Here is a 19,956-nt window from a genome sequence, read left to right as displayed (position 1 = left end):
CTTGGAGACAGAGACCATGGTTTCCTGGTCTGTTGCTACAGCCTCAGTGCATGGCAAGGTGATTGGCACATCGTACGTGCTCAATGAATTAGCGTCTCCATCTCCCAGTCTACAGCTATTGAACGAAGTAGCCCAGGTGGGAGGTGAGAGGGAGTGGTGGAGACTGCAGAGAACTGGAGAGCCCATGCCATGTCTAGAGGGCCAGTCCAGCTGGTGGTCGCCATATAGGAAGGCAGGGCTGCTATCAGTTCACTTCCTGCCAAGCAGCTGCAGAGAGGTGATAACATGGCAAGCTCCAAATGAAATAATAAATAATTGAGACTTCACATTCGTGGGGAGCAACACTTGGATTCAGGAAAAGAAGAGCCAAAGATGGGTCTCAACGGAGTTTGTAAAATCACCAAAGATGGACACGGTCGAACGCTTTGCTACACAAAGTGTGGTCCATGGACCAGCAGCATCAGCATCATCTGAGAGCTGACTAGAAATGCAGAGTCTCAGGCCCCGCCCCAGACCTATGAATCAGAGTCTGCATTTTAGGAAGACCCCCAAGTGTGCACATTATAGTTCAAGAAACAGTGATCCAGTTTGCCTCTAAAAGCCTATGTTACTTTTCTGAGTCCCACGAAGCTCCGAGTAGAACACTTAAGTCCAGGGAGTGTGATAACATTAGGTTGAACCGTCTAAAATCACAGATATTCAACTATTTTGTGACTTACAAAAACGGCCATTTCAAATGAAATTTCAATTTCAACCCAAACTATAACCTGTTCTGCACAAAAGTGCTTCAGACCCAGGATATCGCTTGCTTCAAAAAGGCTCTGGTCAGATTCCGCAAACAGTAGTCCATAGGCATACAGATGCGTTTTGTTTGGTTAACACGGTTAAAAAAATTTTTTTTTCCAAATTGGTTACCACCGTTTAAAAACTGGAAGTTTCAAATGAAATACAAATTTCTGGCTTTCTTGGAACATTGGAAGGTGTGTTCATACTGGTCCGTATCCCTGAATGTCAGCGAATAGCTGGAGGGGGTGGTGGCACCCCTTCCAGATAGAACATAAGCTCTCCAGTTCCCCCGGCCCCCATGCAGCCCCTCTCACTCATTTGTTTCCTACCAGTACCTGTAGGTATTTAATTGACTTTGGGATCCCTGTAAGATACTGGGTTTTAAAGGCAAACAAGGAAGGTCATCTTTAGAAGTTGCTCAATGAAGGAACAGAGGTGCTCAGTGATCTGGGTTCTGTCACAGGTGCCCCCACTGGCTTCAGGTCCCAGCTGATCCATATCCCCACCTTCTGAGAACTCTCTGCCTCTGTCACAGTTTGCGCCCTGTGACTAATGTTCACCTTGCCCTCAGCCCAACAAGAGCCGGATGGAACCCAGCCACTTTCCTCCATTCGGACGAATACACAGTCTCAGATCCCAGATGTTTTCCTTAGTGACTCCACCTGGGGTTACCTGAGCTGGCTCGGTCTTTCTCTCCTGCTGTACCAGTGCGCCTGCTGAGCCTGTAGAAGACAACCCTTCTGCGGCACTGAGTGACACATGCCCACCCGATTTAGCCTGACTGTACACAGTTCTGCAAACTTCCCCTTGAAATAAAATCACAGAAAAAGGAGAAAGACGTCCTCGTGAGCAGCATCTAAGCTGATATCACAGAGGTGGGAAGGAAGGCTTATGGGGGGATGTCATAGTCAAGATGTAGGTCCTGGGTTCAAATCCTGACTCTGCCATTTACTGACTGTGTGGCGTTGGGCAAGACATTTAGCATCTCTGTGCCTCTGTTTCCTCATCTGCAAAATGGCAAATAATAACAGTATCTACTCTGCAGGGCTCTTGTAAGGGTAACGTGAAATAACGTCACGTTTCCCAAACTGGTCTTACCACCTTCATATCTTTGTGCCATCCTGTGTCTCCCTTATGCAATTATTTATTTACTATTTTCCCTTAAAGTTGACTCACTTTTTCCCATATGTACTTACTATAGCCTCATCCCAAAGAATAATACCAAGAAATCAAAGTACAAAGGTGCCAGCTACACTTTTCTATGATCTATCAAAACAAATATTTAATGAGTAAATTTTAAAAAATAGATATCATCTCGCTTCAATCATGAGAAAACATGGAACAACCTCAAATTGAGGGACATTCTACAAATTAACGGCCCAATAATCTTCAAAAGTGTCAAACCCATGAGTAGCAAGAAGAGACTCAAATTATCACCGATCAGAGGAGACTAAGGAGAAATAAGCACTAAAAGTGGTGTGGGATCCTGGATAAGATCCTGGAACAGAAAAGGTCATTAGATGAAAAGGGGTTGAAATTCCAATAAGATCTGTAGTGTAGTTAATATCATGCCGTTGTCAGTTTCCTGTTCTTGATAATCGCACCATGGCTACGTAGGATGTGCACATTAGGGGATGCTGGATAGGGGATATAAGGAATCTCATTGCATTATTTTGCAACTTTTCTGTAAGTCTAAAATTACTTCAAAATATAAAGTTTAAAAAAATGGGTACCAGTTAAACAGTCTCTCTGCTTTTCTGTCTCTATGGATTTGCCTATTCTGGGCATTTCACATAAAAGGAATCCTACAATATGTGACCTTTTGTGACTGGTTTCTTTCACTTAGCAGAATGTTTTCAAGGTTCAACCATGCTGTAGCATATGTTAGTACTTCATTCCTTCTTGCCACTCAATAATATTCCACTGTATGGATAACCACATTTTGTTTATCCCTGCATCTGTTGATGGACATTTGGTTGTTTCTACCTTTGACTATTGTGAGTCGTGCTGCTATGAACATTCATGTACAAGTTTTTGTTTGAACGCTTGTTTTCAATTCTTAATGGGTACGGCGTTTCCTGTTGGGGTGATGAAAATGCTCTGGAACTAGACAGAGGTGATGGTTGTAGAATATTGTGGACGTACTAAGTGCCACTAAATTGTACACTTTAATATGTATCAACCACATTTTGGAAAGCCCGTGCTCATGCGAGCCCAGCACTCAGAGCACGTGGCCCCTAGCAAGTGTGTGAAGAATGCTGGCCAGTGTTATCATCCTTGCTGGAGCCACACGAGACGCCCAGCTCCCACTCCAGGGTTCTTTCTATACTACTACACTGCTTTCACCAAGAAAGTTCCTCCAAGTTTAATCTTACTCTCCTTGAAGGTCAGCCACACAATCCCAGGGTCCCTGGGAAACTCTCTCTCCAATGCCTTGCTTTGGCATCCAAGAACTTTTCCCATTTCACAAGGTGCACACCTGGCTGGTACGACACAGCTAGCTGTCGCCTCTAGATGCGTTCAGAACAATGCAGAGTGGACATTCAACAGACACTAAACCGGTTGCTTGTTGACTGAACCCCAAACCTACTTCCACAGCTTCTTGATCAAGCCTTACCTCCTCAATAGACCAGATGCTTCATTTACCCAGGACTCTATGCTACAATTGGCTGGTTAGGTGGCAATGCCCTGGCGCCGTTCACTTGATTTTATAATGCCCACTCCCACTCCATTTTATAATGCCCACTCCTTTGAGGAATCAAAGTACCTTGGGATGCATTTCGGTATTTGAAAGGAAAGCAAAGGCCTGATGGGTTTTGAGGATTTCATGAGGATCCTACAGAAAACTGGAGACAGACCAGTGCATCCCAGATCAGGGAAACATCTTTCTGCCCGGAGCTGACAAGTTGAAGTTGGTTTTAAGGACGATTATGTGCCTGCTCTTCCTCTTTTCCCCTGTCTGTGCTGGTTTTTCTCCATCCTCTGCCCCCAGATCCATTCTCCACCCTTCTCCAAACTTATCTGGGCCCTAGGAGGAGGCTGACCTCTAGGGATATCAATAGGCTCCTTGCGCTCTGGCTTCCGATTGGGTTAGGCCAAGGGGAGGCACAAAGGAGACGAGGCAGAGGGATGGGGGAGAGGCTGCTCCCTCTTCCTCTGTTCCCTCCTGTCTCAGTGCTGTGGGCTGGAGGCGGCTGCATTCCCCACCTGCACAGCTTCTGCTAGGATCCTCCCCAACCCCACCATTTCATGGCCCGAAGGGCTTCTGTCACACAGTTCCCTCTCCTGGCTTCATCAGGCCTGGGGCGGTCATCACTCCTCCGTTGCTAGGCCCTGGATACTTCACCTTCCCTTGTTGGTGCCTTAAACTGTGTCCTTAAATAATTCTTTCATTAAATCATCTTAGAAATCCCAGCTGCAGGTGCCTTCTGTTTCCCAGTTGGACCCTGACTGATAAATCTTCATCCTCATTGCACCTTGGGTCTAAGGATGAGGAAGATGGGAAGCAACGGTAATGGTCAAGGGCGTAGCATGTCTAGGTTGAATTGTCCTCATGGCCATCCTCATCCTTACTAATAAACTGATGGAGCACCCAATATGCGCCAAGCATTTAATGGTCCCAATAACTCAGTGAAGTGGAATTATCCCCACGTTTCAGAAGAGGAAAATGAGGTTTAAAGAGAGGTTGAATTTGCCCAAGTTTACAGGGTGAATAAGTGGCAGCGGCTGGATTCGAATCCAGCTTGGATGGGCTCCAGAATCCTGCCCCCTCGCCCTCATCTCATATCCAGAGGGGTCTAATGCGTTTGAGAGCCGATGTCATGGCAAATCAGACCCTCGTGCTTGGAAGAAAAGCTTGCTGACACCAAGAAAGATGTCAAAGCTGCGGTTTTGAATCACCCTTTGGAGCTCTTACACGTTCAGCCACACCCAGGCGATAAAGCCAGCGGTGGAAGATGCAACTCGGGAAGATATTCCAGGGACGAAGCTCAGGCTCATTTCCCAACTCCTCAAGAGGCCCAGAGCCTGTTCTGCTGCTGACAGAAGGAACTGTCGCCTGCTCACTGCTCAATGCCCCTGATGTAATGAGCACCGCAGAAAAGGGCTCAATTGGGATGCTAAACAGCCGTAAATGACATTGTCACCAGGCTTCATAAAGCACAGTGACTCACAGCCCTAATTAAAATGCTGAGGGAAAAATGTAAAGAAAGGCTGCCATGGAAAACAGTGACATTCTGCTAAACCGCAGGATTATTTCTTCCAGGAAAAGAGGCGCTCATGAGCGTGTGTGAGCATGAGTGTATATGAGTGTGGGGGGAGGAGGACAGAGACGGAGAGGGTGACTATTATCCTGCTAAGAAACGTGGGATTTTTAACGCAGAGGAAAGTCTGTCTAAAGCTATTCCTGCCGCCTTTTTACTATTATGAAATATTTAAACACAGAAAATTTAAAAGAATAGTACAACTCCTATAAACTTCCAACTAGATTGAACAATTAGTAGCATTTGCCATATTTGCCCTGTCTGTCTGTCTGTCTGTCTCTCTATCCATCCATCCATCCATCCACTCATCCATCCATCATCTCTCTCTCTGACTTCATCTCTCTATCTATCCATCTGTCCATTTATCAGTCTCTCTCTGACTTTTTCTACCTACCCATCTACCTATCATCTCTTTCCGTGACTCTATCTATCTAGCATCTATCTATCTATCTATCTATCTATCTATCTATCTATCACCTATCACCTCTAACTCTATCTATTTACCTACTTATCTACTCTCTCTCTCTGACTCTATCATCTATCTATCTATCTACCTATCTATCTCTATCACCTCTGACTCTATCTACCTACTTACTTACATATCTTCTCTCTCTGACTCTATCTGTCTCTCTCTCTTTACACTGAACCATTTGAAAATAAGTTGCAGACATATGAGGCTTCAGCCCTGAATTCTTAAGCATACACAGCCTAAGAATAAAGACAGACTCCCACCAAACCCACACTATCATTATTACACCTAAGAAAATGAACTATACTTGCAAAATTTCACCAAATATTCACTTAAGGCTGTTTTTGAAACAATGGCAACTGAAGTAGTAAGTTTAATCCCCACTGCTTAGGAGAGAGAAGTCAGTCTGCTGCACAGAAATAGGCTGTCAAGGGGTTCTTGACTGGGGAGATTTCTGGCTTCATGGGGGCTAGTTCCTGTCATGAGAGTCTCAAGATCAAGTGCACAGGGCACAGTGTTTGACTGAGACACCAGTCTGGAACCAGACAAGAAATCCAGTCTGATTACAACATAATGTTTTGAAAAAGAGCCCTTCTCAAAACGAAATCTCCACATGATTTCCTCCAATGCAATCACCCATTTTTATCACAATCTGTGGCTCCCAATGACTCCTTGCCATTTCTGAAAGGCAAATGCACCCTTGAAAGCCCAACAAGAGATCACCAGTGGGGAGACTTCAAAAGAAACATAAATCCTGAAGGAAAAGTCTTGAAGAAGGCACCCCCAAGAAATCCTGGGCATTGAAGGCAGCTCTTAAGGAAACAACATTTATCTACACAGAGGAGTTTTGCATGTTTGTTAAAAAATAACCAAAAACAATAAAAACATCAAGCCAAAAAATCCATCTGGTCTCATTATTTTACACCACACTTTGCGAGAAATAAGGGGACTTCATTTCAGTGACTACGATGCTATCAGGGAAGAAATGACAACCGAGGGTCTTTCCAGCTAAGACTTACCTTAATGAACTAGCACATGGATGTCATTGACTCTTTTCATTAACTGAATTCTGGTACATGATCATAATTGGTTTTCATTTTCCTTATTGAATATTTCAGAGCTAAGAAACTGCTTCAAATATCAAAGAGAAAAACATGCCCAAAATATGTCAGTTGCTATCGAGTACTATTCTGCTTTATCCCTGTAGGTTGCATTTTTATGCTTAAAATTCCTGGAATGAAATACAGTACAGTGTGGTCCACACATCTATTTTAATGATCGAGAGGATGGACTGCCCACATCGCTTGCCCTACTGCATTCTAGTCATTGGCAAGTTGACCCCTTTCTCGGACACCGGGAGCTACTTGAAGGCAAGGATAGTGTCTTCCAGTTCTTTACGCCCCAGCCTCTCTCATGGGGTCTGGCACAGAGCCGGGAGTTAGGGCTTGCCTGTTAGATGAAGAAGGGTCTATTCTGACTCTTGTTCATGACAAGAAATCCTTTAGCTGAGAAATGCCGGCTGTTCATCAATACTATCTGAAGTTGGGTAAGCTTTTTGAGTTCGCAAGCTCCCTTCTTCATTTCTACCTGAAAAATCTCACCTTTTTAATCCCTATGGTAGCTACTTAGTTGTCAGATTTTTGATAAAGAAGAGATCCCTTGTATTATTTAAGGTTAGTGGGCAAGGGTTCCTGGCAGAAGCTGAGACACTTTTCAGGACATCCTTGAAAATCAGTGGGATTTCTTTCAGGTGTCTTTAGTCCAAGACTCCCGAAGCATCTTGGATGGCCAGGAAGGAGGCCCATGTTTTCTGGGGAATCCCAATTGAGAAGAGGTGATCTTATGATGGTAGGTGACAGAATATGCCAATCAGAGGTGGGGAAAAAGAAAACATTGCTCAGGCCGGAAATGGGAACTTCGCCCCTGCAAAGCACTTCTGTGTTTTCAATCCCAACAGACTAGCCTTTCTTTTAGGAACTGTCAGCAGAAAACACCAATGCGACTGATGGATGAGAACTGGGCAAACGTCTGTCTCAGGCGAGTCATGGAACGTTATGGTGGAAAACGTCTTTGAGGGATGTTAGTCCAGGGGTTGTAAACTGAAATGTCTTGAAGAACCAGGCAAGCGACATAAACAATCTTTAATGATGGGGCCTGTGACCCAAAGGCACGAAAAACAACCAAACCAAAACACAAACTCTAGACCAGCCAAGTAGAATGCAACTGCAGGCTTCCGATCGGAATTGCCCTTCAATTCCAGCTCCTTCATTTCACAGAGGAGAAAATTGGAGCTGAGCGAAGGGAACGGGCATGGTGCACATCAGCTGGCTACCTGAAAGGGTCTCTCTTTGTTGCATTTCTTTCCTGTGTTACGACCAACGAGACAGGCCTGATGATGTCCCCTTGCCACAGTCACACATACGCTATCTCATTGAATCCTCCTAACAACTCATGCGGTAGCTAGAATCCCCATTTTACGGATGACATGCCTGAGGTTCAGAGAGGTTAATTCACTCACCCGGAGTCACAGATTCCACAAGTGTCCAAGCCTGGCATCAGATGCTTCCCCAGATGACGTCTTCTTTTGATTTTCAGCATGGCCCTCTGCCTTTCAACCTGGCTGCACTTGACCATTCAGCACCAGAGACCCTGTCACCGAGAGGGTGCTACAAATCAGAAGGCTACCAGCTCTGAGGCCACCTCCTCTGAGAAGTCTTCCCTGATGCCTCTAGTCACCCATCCTGGGCGCTTCAGCAACATTTCACCTCCACCTCTCTTGCAGAATCTTCACACCTGGTACAAGGCTTGTTTGGTGCCCCTTGCCCGACCAGACTGCAAGCTCCATCAGAGCAGGGCTCACCCAATGCTAATCTGGGCACCTGCCCCCGGGGCCCGGCACTCGGCCTGCCATTTAACACTCATCATTACACACTTGACAAATGTGCTGCCGTCTGCCACAGAACCACACAGAATTGCTGCTCGTCATCGGCTTAGCGCCACTAAATACGATGATGCCAAGATCCACGCCTGCTGCACCCGGTTAGCTACACTTCTGTTAGGGGCTCTGGGGCATTTTCTGTTGATAGATCGTTTTCATTTAATAGATTCAAGTAGACTCAATTTTCCAGCATTTCAGGGGGCTGCTCATAACTCTCCTTCCCCAGGAACAGGCATGTGAGTGACATAAATACACACAGGACTTGCAAAGGTTGGATGCGGGGCTGACTCAGCTGTCAAAGTGAGCTCAAACCAATGGCTTTGGTGAAATCAACAGTAGTTGGACTGGGTTTATTAGCTCCTGTGATCACTTGGTTCCTAAAGTTAAACCCAATAGGTCACTTTTAAAACGAATCTCTTTTCTGAAAGGACAGATGGATCAACAAATGGGGCTAATGCCCACCATTAGAGGGGGAACCAGGGTTGACGTGCACCAAGGTCAAGGTGGGAGGAGTCAAGCTCAGTCTCTCCCAAACAGTCTGTCCGATCTACGACAACAACCGAGAGAGATGGAATTAAATTTCCCTTAAGTTCAGAATCTGAGGCTTCTCAGCACTGAGGCAGACAGGCAGTTATCATAAATGAGCACCGGGCAGAGAGTCGAGACACTGAGGTTCTGTCCCAGCTTTGTGTTCTGTGACTTTTAGCAAGTCACCTACCTTTTCTGGGCCTCGGTTTCTCCATCTATAAAATGAGGCTGATGGACAAGAGCTGAGGGCATTGGAATCGCCTAGAGAAGTCTTGTTAAAAATACAGAAAGTTCAGGGCTGGCCTTGTGGCTCAGTGGTTAAGGTTTCACATACTCTGCTTCAGGAGCCCCGGTTTGTGGGTTTGGATCCCTGGCATGGACCTACTCCACTCATCAGCCATGCTGTGGAGATATCCCACATACAAAATAGAGGGAGAGTGGCACAGATGTTACCTCAGGGTTAATCTTTCTCAAGCAAAAAAAAAAAAAAAAAAGAGGAAGATTGGCAATGGATGTTAGCTCAGGGTGAATCTTCCTCACCCCTCAAAAAAAAGAAGAAAATACAGAAACTTCAAGTCTCCCCTGGGGACACTGACTCAGATCTAGGATCTGGCATCTCTGCTTTTTGGTGGATTCTGATGCTGATGGTCCACTGGGCTGACGTTTGGCATTTGCTAGATTAGATGATGTCTCAATGCTATCATACATGAGAAGGATGAAAATGATCACGTCTACGGTCGTTGCAGACTCTGTGTTGTCAACCACACAAATCTACCCCGGCCTTTGGTGGGAAGCACACCCCTGTGTTCAAACAGGCCTGATGGAAATTGGTCCTAGAAGGCCAAATTCAACTTCTGTGCACTCTGGTTTCCAATAGGAAAAAGCCCCAGCTCTAGAGGGCGCAGATTGTTGCCTGTGGCTCTCAACCACATTCCAAGGCTCAGCAAGCCGTGCAGAGATCCACAGAACCTGAGTGACAGGCAACACACGAGTCTTGTCATAAGACACCCCAAAACATACACCCAAGAAGGCAGCACAGCCAAACCTGTGTGTACTTACAATACCCAGGGGAAATGAGCCCCAATTCATCCCACGCTGGGAAACTGGCACCTCCATCAGCACAAGGTTTTGGACAAGTGTCCAGGGGGTACCTTGGACAGCTCCCTGTGGCTCAGCCCAAGACCCTCTGGGAACAGTCTACTCCCCTCATCCCCTCCCAACCTTTCTCCCTTCCCCATGGAAGACAACCCTTGGGCAGCTGGCTTTGGCCACTGCAGGAAAACAAAGGAGAGGCAGGAAGAGCGATGAGCAGGCTCGTCTGGAAACCATGTACACACTATTGGCCCCAAATGGTGCCACTGGAGACTTCCCTCTGGGCTTCTCTTTCTTCTACAATCACCAATCTGGGCATAACACTATTGTTCCCTTCACACCCTTCACACGCATTATCACAAAACCTTCAAAACAATCCCTAATGGGAGTTATTGTTCTCATTTAGCCGAGAAGGGAACTGCAACTCAGAGGGGTTAAGTGACCAGCCAGAGGTCACACAGCCATGGAGTGAGCTAAGCCTGGCCTCAAGCAAAGGTCCTCACCATCTCTCTCTACTACGCAGCTGGCTCTTTCCCTGCGTGGTCTGGGAGTTGGGGAAAATCACAAAATGACATAGTCATGCCCCTGACTGTTGGGGTAGCCTCTGGCTGGGCAGATGTATCAGGAAATGAGGCTGCGGGTGCGAAGACAGGGGCACAGTCAGACGGCATGTGCCCAGCCATGTGCAAAAAGCCCCAAATTAAGAAGCCAAAAACCAGGAAGGAAGCCTCTGATGGTGCCACTTATCAGGTAGGTAACTATGGGCAGGCTGGGCTTGTCCTGCCTCAGTTTCCATATCTGCAAAGTGGGATTCAGATCATGCTGGAGACCTGGGGGGTTTGGAGAGTATTGCCAGGGATATCCAGGGCTACCTTGTGTGTGAGAGCACCCTGGAGACGGCACAAAGCTGTGCGCCTTTTCCAGGGCTCCTGCACACAGGGTCGGTGGAAAGGACTGGGGTAGTGGTGGTAGCGGAGGGGCAGAATGCCTCCCTTCGTGACCTGCCAAAGCATCTGTCAGTCTGCTGAGACACCGGAGGGCAGAGGAGCATGGACGCCACCCCTGCCGGCTGGGGCACCAGGAGCTCCTTCCCTGTTTCACCTTAAGTTCAAAATAACAATGGGAAAAACCAACACTCCCTGGTGTCTTTGTGAACTCGCAGTATCTGCCCCACCCCCAATTAAAGAAACAGGCGGAAGAAAGGGTGAAGCTGTCCCCTTATTCCTCTGCGGGACTGGCCTGAGGGGTCAACTCCTTCCTCCTCTCTTCCAGGGTCCCAGGCCGCCGGAGGCCAGACGATGCGCCCTGGGCTGCTGGTCAACACTGCACTCTGCTCAGGGACGCCCTTGGGGCGCTCCCTCCGTGGCCGCCCGTGCGCTCTTCCGGGGCCTGAGCGCGGGTTTGAGCTGGGCTCTGGGAGTAGAGGGGGTCTCAAACGCGGGGAAGACCCCTGCGCGTCCTCCCCCGGGCTATTTGGGTTCCACTGGAAGCGAGCCGACCTACCGCAGCCCGGGGACCCGGAGGGGCGGACCCCTAGTTCCTGTTGGCAGGAAACCCCCGACCCTCCAGCCTCCCGGGTCCAGTCTCGCGGCGTTATAATAATTAAACACCAGCAACATTTCTTGCGTATTCAGCGCTTGCCCTAGGCTTTACCACGATAAATACCCACGAGAAAGGTACTGTTTCCCCCATTTTACAGACAAGAGAACTGAGGCTTAGAGCGAAAGGACTTACCTAAGGCCACACAGCAAGCAAAGGGTAAATCTAGGATTAGAACCAGAGGTGTCACTCGAATGCTCCCTGCCCTCGCTCTACCGTCTTCGCGCGCGCCTCTCCTCTCCAGGTGCCTGCCCCAGTCAGCGCGGTCCGAGCCCGCGGAAAGACGCAGGCGCTCCGGCCACAGTGCCCTGGGAGCGGGGGGCAGGGTCCCGTGGTCTCCAAGGCACAGTCCGGAGAGCCTCGTCCGGACCCTCGGACCCTAGGGCCCCTCGGGTGGCCCTGGAAGTTGGGTCTCTCGGGGACCCTGGAAACAAACCCTTCGCGCGCGGTGCACTGCCGGGCCCCGAATCCCAGCGGATCGCGTCCCTCGCCCGTCCAGGGGACGCGCCAGGAGCCCCAGAGCATCTTTCGCGCGAGAGGCACAACTTTCCCAGGTTCTGGGAGCCCGCGCTCTTGCACCCCAATCCCGTGCGGACTGAAGAAGTAAGACGTGCAGGCGGCCCCGCCATTACCGCGAGAGCGCAACGAAGATTCTCGCAAAGTTGGGAGCCAGGCAGGAGCAACGTTCCCCGGGAGCAGAGCCCTCCCAGCCTCGGGCCCCCCGCCGAGGGTAGCTGGCCATGCCAAAGAGTCCGCCATTGCCGCGGGCTCGCAGTTGCCATACCTCGGGAGGGCCGGGCACGGAGGAAAGCTTAAAGTTGAGGTTGGGCAGGTGCAACGATCCCCAGGGACTGGCGGCCCCCAGCCTCAGGCTGCCGGCTGGGGTTGCGAGCGGTGCCAAAGGGTCCGCCATTACCGCAGGCGCGCAGCTCGCAGCCAAGCGCGCGGCTGAGACGGACTGGGGGTCCCTGCAAAGTTGGAGCGAGGAGGGCGCGTCGACCCCCGGGACCGGAGCCCCGGGGCCTGGGGCTGCCCGCTGCGAGGAGAACGAGGCCGCCCGAATCAAGTTGGGACGCGCGGCAAACCCCGCGCCTCCCGCTCGCACTGGGGCCTCGCACGGGAGCGGGGCGCCCTAGGGGACAGGGACGGGGGCGCGGGACGCCTGGGCCAACTCACCTGCCGCCGAGCCAGGCAGCGCCGAGGCTGCCTCTTCGCGCTGCGCACCCGCCCGCCCGCCGGTCCGCTCGCCTGCCCGCCTCCTACTCCTCCTCCTCCTTCGCCTCCTCCTCCTTCTCCCGGGCGCCCGCGGCCGCCGCGCTCCCAGCTCCGAATGCTCCGGCTCCGCCGCCCCGCGCGCGCGGCTGCCGGGCGCCAGTCGCACCCACTCACCTCCGGGTAGGAGCCGCGCGCGTCCCTCCCCCTTCCCCTCCGCTTTGTGCCTCTCTGATCCCTCCCCACCCCCTCTCGCCTAGCCCCCACCCCTCCCTTGACCCCTCCCCTCCCTCCGCCCCAGCGAACCCAAGTTCGGGACGGAGGCTGCAGGCTTTCCTCGCGCAGCGCCGGGCGCCCCGCACGCGCCCCTGGCTCACCCGGTCCGCCCGGCCGCCTGGCCGCCCCTCGGAGGAGCCGCGGCGCTAAGTAGCTCCCGGTGGCCGGAAACGCGGCATAAATATGTAGGGACGGAGCCGTGAGCTCAGCGAGGGTCGTGAGGGGGAATTTATTTCTTAGTGTCCCTCCTTTATCCTATCATCGCTGAAACGAATTAGCGGTGACGTCCAACCCGGCTGGTTTATGGGTGTGGGGAGGGAGACGTCGCAACCCTCATTAAAAGAGCCGCTCTGGGCTCCAAAGCATACATCTTTTATATAACCTAATTTCCATTTTTTTTTTTTCCTATCAGGAAACACACACACACCCCATGACAATTTCTGGGCGCCTGGAGGGGGCCGAATGGAGTAGGCACAGGGCACTTCTCTTAGGGCGCAGAGGGCCCCCTGGGAGGCAGGGATGGTTATTTCTGTCTCTTGATCAGTGTAGGGATAACATTCCTTAATGGGACAGTGTGCTGCACCGCCTAACGTCCTGGGCGTGGCTGGGAGCCCCCAGGGGCCCCCAGGAGGTTGCAGACTGGGTTCTGGCCTTGGCTCTTGGTGGGCAGACAGGGAGAGAGGCGGTTCTGGGAATGTTGCCTTGTTCTGGTCTTCCCTGGAGCAGCACTTAGGCCTGGCAGCTGGGGATGCGGAAGGACGGAGGGGACAGGCTCACCTGTGGCCTGATAGACCTCCAGGTGGGGAGAGGCCCAGGGCTGGGCGGCGGGGAGGGGAAGAAGCAGAGAACCGAGCTGTCCTTCCTTTCTTAGGGGCCCTAACATATGGGTAACCATATAAACTCGTCTCCAAAGCTGTCTTTTCCTGGGCAGATTGCAAAGGATTTTGCATTTCACTGTTGCTGCTGCTCACACACTCTTGGGGAAATGGGGGAATATCAAGGAAAGAGAGAATTCAGACACACACACACACACACATGCACACACACACACACACACACACACACACACACGGACACACTCAGCACCTGGCTCTGGGTGGCTTGATCTTCCCTCCTCCCAGCCACTCAGGCTCTGACTTGTGCAGAGAAGAGGCAAAGAGGAAAACCACCACCCCCTTTGTCACTAATAGATGCTTTTCAGATCGTCTTGCACATCAAGCACGGGAGAAGGGGGTGTGACTCTGGGGGTAGGAAGAGGGGTGTGCGGGATGAGGAGGAGGAGAGGAAGGAATAACGAATAAGCTGGCAGGGGTGCGTGGAGGTCTGTGTTGTCTTCAACAGGCTGGAAGGAAGACAGGAGAAATTCCCTCTCGGCCCCAAGGCTCTGCCGCTTCCTGACTGTGCCGCATGGGGCAAGATCAGGGCCTGTTTCCCCAGGGGTGCAATGGGCCTGAGGTAGACGGAAGATGCACACAATGAGAGAATGCTGGCCAAGCTCTTGGCATAGTGACTGGCATATAGTAAATGCTCAGTAAACAGCAGCCAAAAATAGTAAAAAGGATGATGAGGATCAGAACAGTGACACAAAGGCTGGATGGGGCGTCCTGGGGAGTCAGGGCTGGAGCTGAGTCCTTCCAGCCTGGGCCCTGCTTCCCCTGCCTGAACCATATCAAAGTTGAGCTCTGGGCTTCAGTGGTGTCAGACTCAGAACACTGCTCCCCTCAATTACCATGGTAACTGGGGAAAAATCAGGAAACCAGGGGAAGGGAAGCTGCTCTTCCACTGGGCTGGTGATTCACCTGCTTAAAACAGAGATGCACCTGTGCAGGTCAGGACCAGAGGAGGCCCGCGGTGGAGGCGCCTCCTCTCCCAGAGCTCCTGCCGTTCTGATTAGGGGAGAAGGGTGATTGGTAGGGAATGGGGGCCACGAGGTGGTGGGGTCGGGGCCAAGGCTGGACTGTGCCTGCAGAAGGCAGAGTTGACCTGGATTTGCAAGGAGGGGGACTGAAACCCACTCCTCCAATTCTGTCCTCGCCACCAGGTGTCCTGGTGCAATTGAGAGCAAAGCACGGGAAGGTAGCTCTGGAGATAGAGAGTTGGGAAGACAGGGCCTCTGAGCCCATGGTAGCAGCCAGTCACCACGAGGGGTCCTGTGTGTGTGCGCGTGCGTGTGTGTGTGTGTGTGTATGACAGAGAGACAGAGAGCAGCACAGAGAGAGAGAGAGGAAAAGAGGGAGGAAGAGAGGGAGAGACAGAGGGAGAGAGAGAGAGAAAGGGGAAGAGAGAAAGAAGCAGAGAAAGAAGGAGAAAGAGGCAGATAGAGAATGAGAGAGAGAGGCAGAGAGAGAGAAAGAGGGAAAGAAGACAGAGACAGAGAGAGATCAGCAGGGAGATAGAGAGGGAGAGAGAGGGGAAAAGAGAAAGATGGAGAGGGAGGGAGAGAGAAAGAGACAGAGGGACACTCCCCTTCCCACACTTCTGGTTGTTTCCGTGGGGTTAAGGGACGAGTAACAATACGAATGGAGGTTGTAGTCGTAGAAAGAATAACGGCTCCTCTACTGAGCACTTATCATTGTGCCAGTCTCCAGCCAAGCATTTTATAGGTATCGTACGTCTCACTGAATCATCATCAAAATTGCAAGAGATGATCCCTTTTCTCATTCCAGTTTTACAGAGGGGAAATCAGAGGCTCCGAGAGGCAAAGTGGCTTGCTCCAGGTCACCCGGTCAATTGGTGGTAAAGAAGCTATCAGAACTCGGGTCCTACTGACCCCAAGGTGGGGCTCTTCCTGCCTCCCTCGGCGGCTCATGAAGAAAGACCGAGAGTGATGTCAGGGCCGCCTCTTGGGCACCAGGGTGGTGTCTGGTGTTTGGGGAGTGGATCCTGGCTCTGGGGACTCCACTTTACTGTGCTGGGCAGTGACCCCAGGGGGATCCAACCAGGGAGACTCACGGCCACGTGGGGGCTCTGGGACAGTCCTCCAAAAGCTCCTCGGGTGAGGTGCCCTTTTTGGTCCTTCCCTTTGGAGGCTGCTCTGGGCATTGGCTGTGATCTGATCCCTTGCTGTTCAGGGGGAGATGCTGACAAGGCCACCCTTCTCCCGGATTGCTGTAGGATTCACGCAGTTGAGATGCTTCTAGGGGTCAGCACAGAGCGAGTTCCCCATACGTGGTCACCTGGATAACAATTATTCTTGCATCCCCGAGTGGACGGTGGGTGGGTAAAAGGACTCTCCCAGCCAAAGACAGGCTGCCCCCTTTCCCCCCTCCCTGCTACCCTGGACCCTAACCAGCCCCCACCTGTCAGCTCAGGGGTGGGCTCCGGGAGGTAGGGGAGCCGAGGGCTCTCGTGGAGCCAAGGGGAGGAGAGGGAAGGGAGGAGGTTTGCCGATGTGGCTGCCACTGAGGGGGTAATACATTATCCAGGGCTAATGAAAACATAATTATCTTCTTTTGGCTGCAGAGAGGGGCTAATTTAATAGGCTGCGATCGAAAGGCATCTGCTGAATTCACCCAGCAGTGAAAACACTTGAAGGACTTAGGCAGGGGAAGTGCGCAGACAGTGGCTGGCGGGCCTCTGCAGCTGTGTGAACGTGGCAGCGGCCACAGGGAGGGGGGCACGGGGGTGCAGGGCAGAAGCGGCAGAGGGGTGCGGCAGCCGACAGGTGTTCCGTGAACAGGCAGGCTAGGGCTACCCGCTCACCACCTGATCTCAGGCCAGTCCCTCGCCTCTCTGAGCCTCAGCTTCCTCATCTGTAAGATGGGATTAATCCTGCCTCCCTCCCATTGACTGGGAGGAATGGATGAGAAGTGTAAGGGGCGTGCTCACACATCCTCAGCGTGTTTGGTGTTTAGTGAAACTTTCCCCCTTCTGCCGCTTTGCTGGGTCAGGTCTACTTGGCCTTCAGGTCTCCCCTCTTGAGAGAAGCCCCGCTCTGAGCTCCCGCAGTGCCCTGCAGCTCCTCTTTCATAACACAACACACTTGACGATGTTTACTCTGTCATGCTGGACTGTGAAGAGCTCCTCAAGGCGAGGCAGGTCTGTCTCGTTTGTCACTTGAAGCCAGTGCTTCTCAAAGCACGTTCCCTGGACCAGAGGCCTCAGCATCCCCCGGGAGCTTATGAGAAATGTCTGTTCTAGGGCCCTGCCCCAGACCTGCCGAACCACACGCTCAGGTTGGGGCCAGCAATCTGTGGTTTACACACGCTCTCCAGGTCATCCCGATCCACACGCAAGTTTGAGAACCTCTGCTGCATCCAAAAACTGAAGAAATGTTTCTTGAATAAATGAATGAAGAGCTTACGGGAGTCCAGCTATGTAATGACAGTAATTCTCTCTTATTAGCCATCAACTGTGTACCAAACCTGTGTCTGTCTCAGCCACCGCCTTTATCCCTCATTCACCATCCCCCACACTCCATCCCCAAGCCACGCCCCTTGGTCTACCTCTCTGTCCTGAGGTGAAGGCCCACATGGGGTGTTAACAGACCCAGGGGCTGCCTCCTGTGTGTGCCCCCTGCTCCCCTTGCTCATAGAGCCCCCTCCCATAAGTAGTCCCCTGGAAATTCTGGAAGAGAATTCAGCTTTCAGCCCTGTCCCTGGGTGCTTGGCTGGGGAAGTTGCTCAGATGTGCTTATGAAGGATGGTGCCTGCGGCTCAGTGTGCACAGTTAGAGACAGAGGGACAGCACTGGCGAAAGGGCCCTTGCAGATGGCTGTCCCCAACCCTGGCTTTTTACACATGGGGAGGCCAAGTTCCAGGGAGGTTTGGCAATTCATTCAAGGGCAACAGCTTGTCAGTGGCCGATCAGATCCCTGCCCTGGCTCCCAGCTCAGGGTGCTGATTCTGGGGCCCCTAAGAGGGGTGGGTCACCACAGAGGCTCTGGGGACCCTGGGGCCAGCATGACCAGGGAGTAGGGAGCAGTGTTGTCTGAAAGCCCAGAACCCCTGGGAGGAGTGGGGGTGCCGCAGTCCCTGGGATGGCTGCTGACTGGTCAAACACGCCCACCCCGGACATTCACATGGCTCTGGCAGGGAAGAAACAGGGAGGAGTCCTTTAAGGCTTAAAGAGGCAGCCTGTGCATAAGACACACGAGATCTGAGGCTGGAACATCTGGCTTCCAGACCCGGCTCAGTCACTAATGGGCTGTGTGAACTTGGGCTAACCCCTTGGCCTCTCTGGGTCTCACAAGCTGATCTTAACCGGAGGATGGCCAACTCCCTAGCATTATATGCAAAATCAAGTGCAGGTGTGTTTTTCCGGGGTAGAGGGTTCATAGCGTTCTGCGGCTTTTTAAAGGAGTCGAGACCTTGAGAAGGTTAAAAGCGATGGAACCAGACGGCCTCTCAGGGCGCTTTAATGGGCAAAAAGGAGGCAACTTCCTGTCTGAGAACCCGCTTGGCAAGTCCGCAGGCGCCCTGTGCTCTGCGCTGCGCGGTCGGCAGAGACGCAGTTCCCGGAGTGACCGACAGATGGCGCTAGCCCTTCACCGTAGCCGCCCTGTTTTCCGGAACCTTGTTTGTGGGTCCCGCGGCTGTTTGCTCAGCTTCCCGACCTCCGGGCCTGGACATTGGTGGGATAAGAGTGCTGGGCGGCCCCAGGGTCTGCCTGTATCTTCTGGTTGCCACTCTGTCTAGTCCACAGAGGAGGCATCAAAAAGGGTGTGAGGGTGGAGGCATTAGGGTGGAGGGGAGTGGAGGGGTGGGGGTCTGGAAAGCCCAAGGGAACCCACTGAAATATAGGAAGGAGCCCTAAGTTTGCTGTTCATACCCCCAATATAGCCCTTTTATTCTCCCCTGCGCCCCAATACAGGACCCCATCTCTGTGTTCCCCCATCTCAACTCAAGGTACCCACTGTATCTCAAAATCCTCTAAACCTAGAGTTTCTGCTGGCCTTTCATACTGGGTGTGTGGGGGCCACCAAAGTATTTGCATTTTGAAGGCAATGGCAGGGAGAGGCCAACGCTTCCCGGGAACAGATGAAATGGGCTGAGTCTGAGACATCGCGGAGTAGTGGGGCCTGTGGCTAACTGGAGTGCATGCCCCACCTAAAGGCATTCACATTCAAATGTTTTGGAAGCAATGTTCCACCAAACTAGACCATTTTGGCCACCAGTGTGAGAACTCTGATCAAGGCAATGGATTTCAGCACCTATGAGTGGAGATGTTCGAGTGGCAAAGAAGGTCTTAAGCAGAACATAGAACAGGGGTCCTCAAACTGTCAGGTGCATAAGAATTGCCTGAGAAGGGGAATACCAGTTCCTGGCCCCTGCTTCCAAAGATTTTGAGCTGTAGGTCTCAGGTGGGACCCAAGAGGCTGTATTTTTAGCAAGTTCCTTAGGGGAAACTGAGGCAGGTGGCCTTCTAGACCCAGGTTAGCTGCTCTGTGCTGGTAAGGCCGTGCCAGTCAGCTGGGCTGGGTCCTGATCCTCAGCCTGCAGACACTTAGAGTTCAATGACACAGCTTCTCAGCAACGGTGACATCCCCCTCCCCCATCCAAGTAGAGATCTCTTACAATTCTGCTCCCCATTATACCACAGACATGCACAGGGAAGATGACATGCCTGGGCTCATTGCGAAGAATTAGGAAAATTCGGAGACCAAGCCCTGAGAAAGGATAATGGGAAGGTGGTAGGGAGAGGAGCATGGAAAATTCCAGTTCAGTATTCCAGAAAGCTACCCAAACCCAGGTTGAGGTATTTGACTTCTTATCCAACTCTGTCCTCCATCCACTGTGTGACCTTGGGCAAGGCTCCTGCCCTCTCTGGGTCTCTGTTTCCCATCTACAGTATTA

General features: G+C 51.6%; 1 protein-coding gene across 6 annotated transcripts in view; it reads right to left on the bottom strand.

Moving 5' to 3' along the window:
* NOS1 (nitric oxide synthase 1) overlaps positions 1 to 19,956 on the bottom strand; it is a 175,263-nt gene that overhangs the window by 94,127 nt on the left and 61,180 nt on the right. For 3 of the 6 annotated variants that reach the window (XM_023647063.2, XM_070275422.1, XM_070275425.1), the window contains exon 1: positions 12,851 to 13,037. The exons of 2 other annotated variants lie outside the window; for them this stretch is intronic. The gene's annotated coding sequence lies outside the window, so the exon portion shown is untranslated. Of the gene's footprint in view, positions 1 to 12,850; positions 13,038 to 13,263; positions 13,403 to 19,956 lie in introns of those variants that run through there. One more of the 6 variants, XM_070275424.1, reaches the window with a different exon arrangement.

The sequence above is a fragment of the Equus caballus genome, chromosome 8 (genome assembly GCF_041296265.1).
Source record: "Equus caballus isolate H_3958 breed thoroughbred chromosome 8, TB-T2T, whole genome shotgun sequence".
NCBI lineage: Eukaryota > Metazoa > Chordata > Mammalia > Perissodactyla > Equidae > Equus > Equus caballus.
Note: the sequence above shows the minus strand (reverse complement) of the source record. Positions and strands in the feature narration are given on the sequence as shown.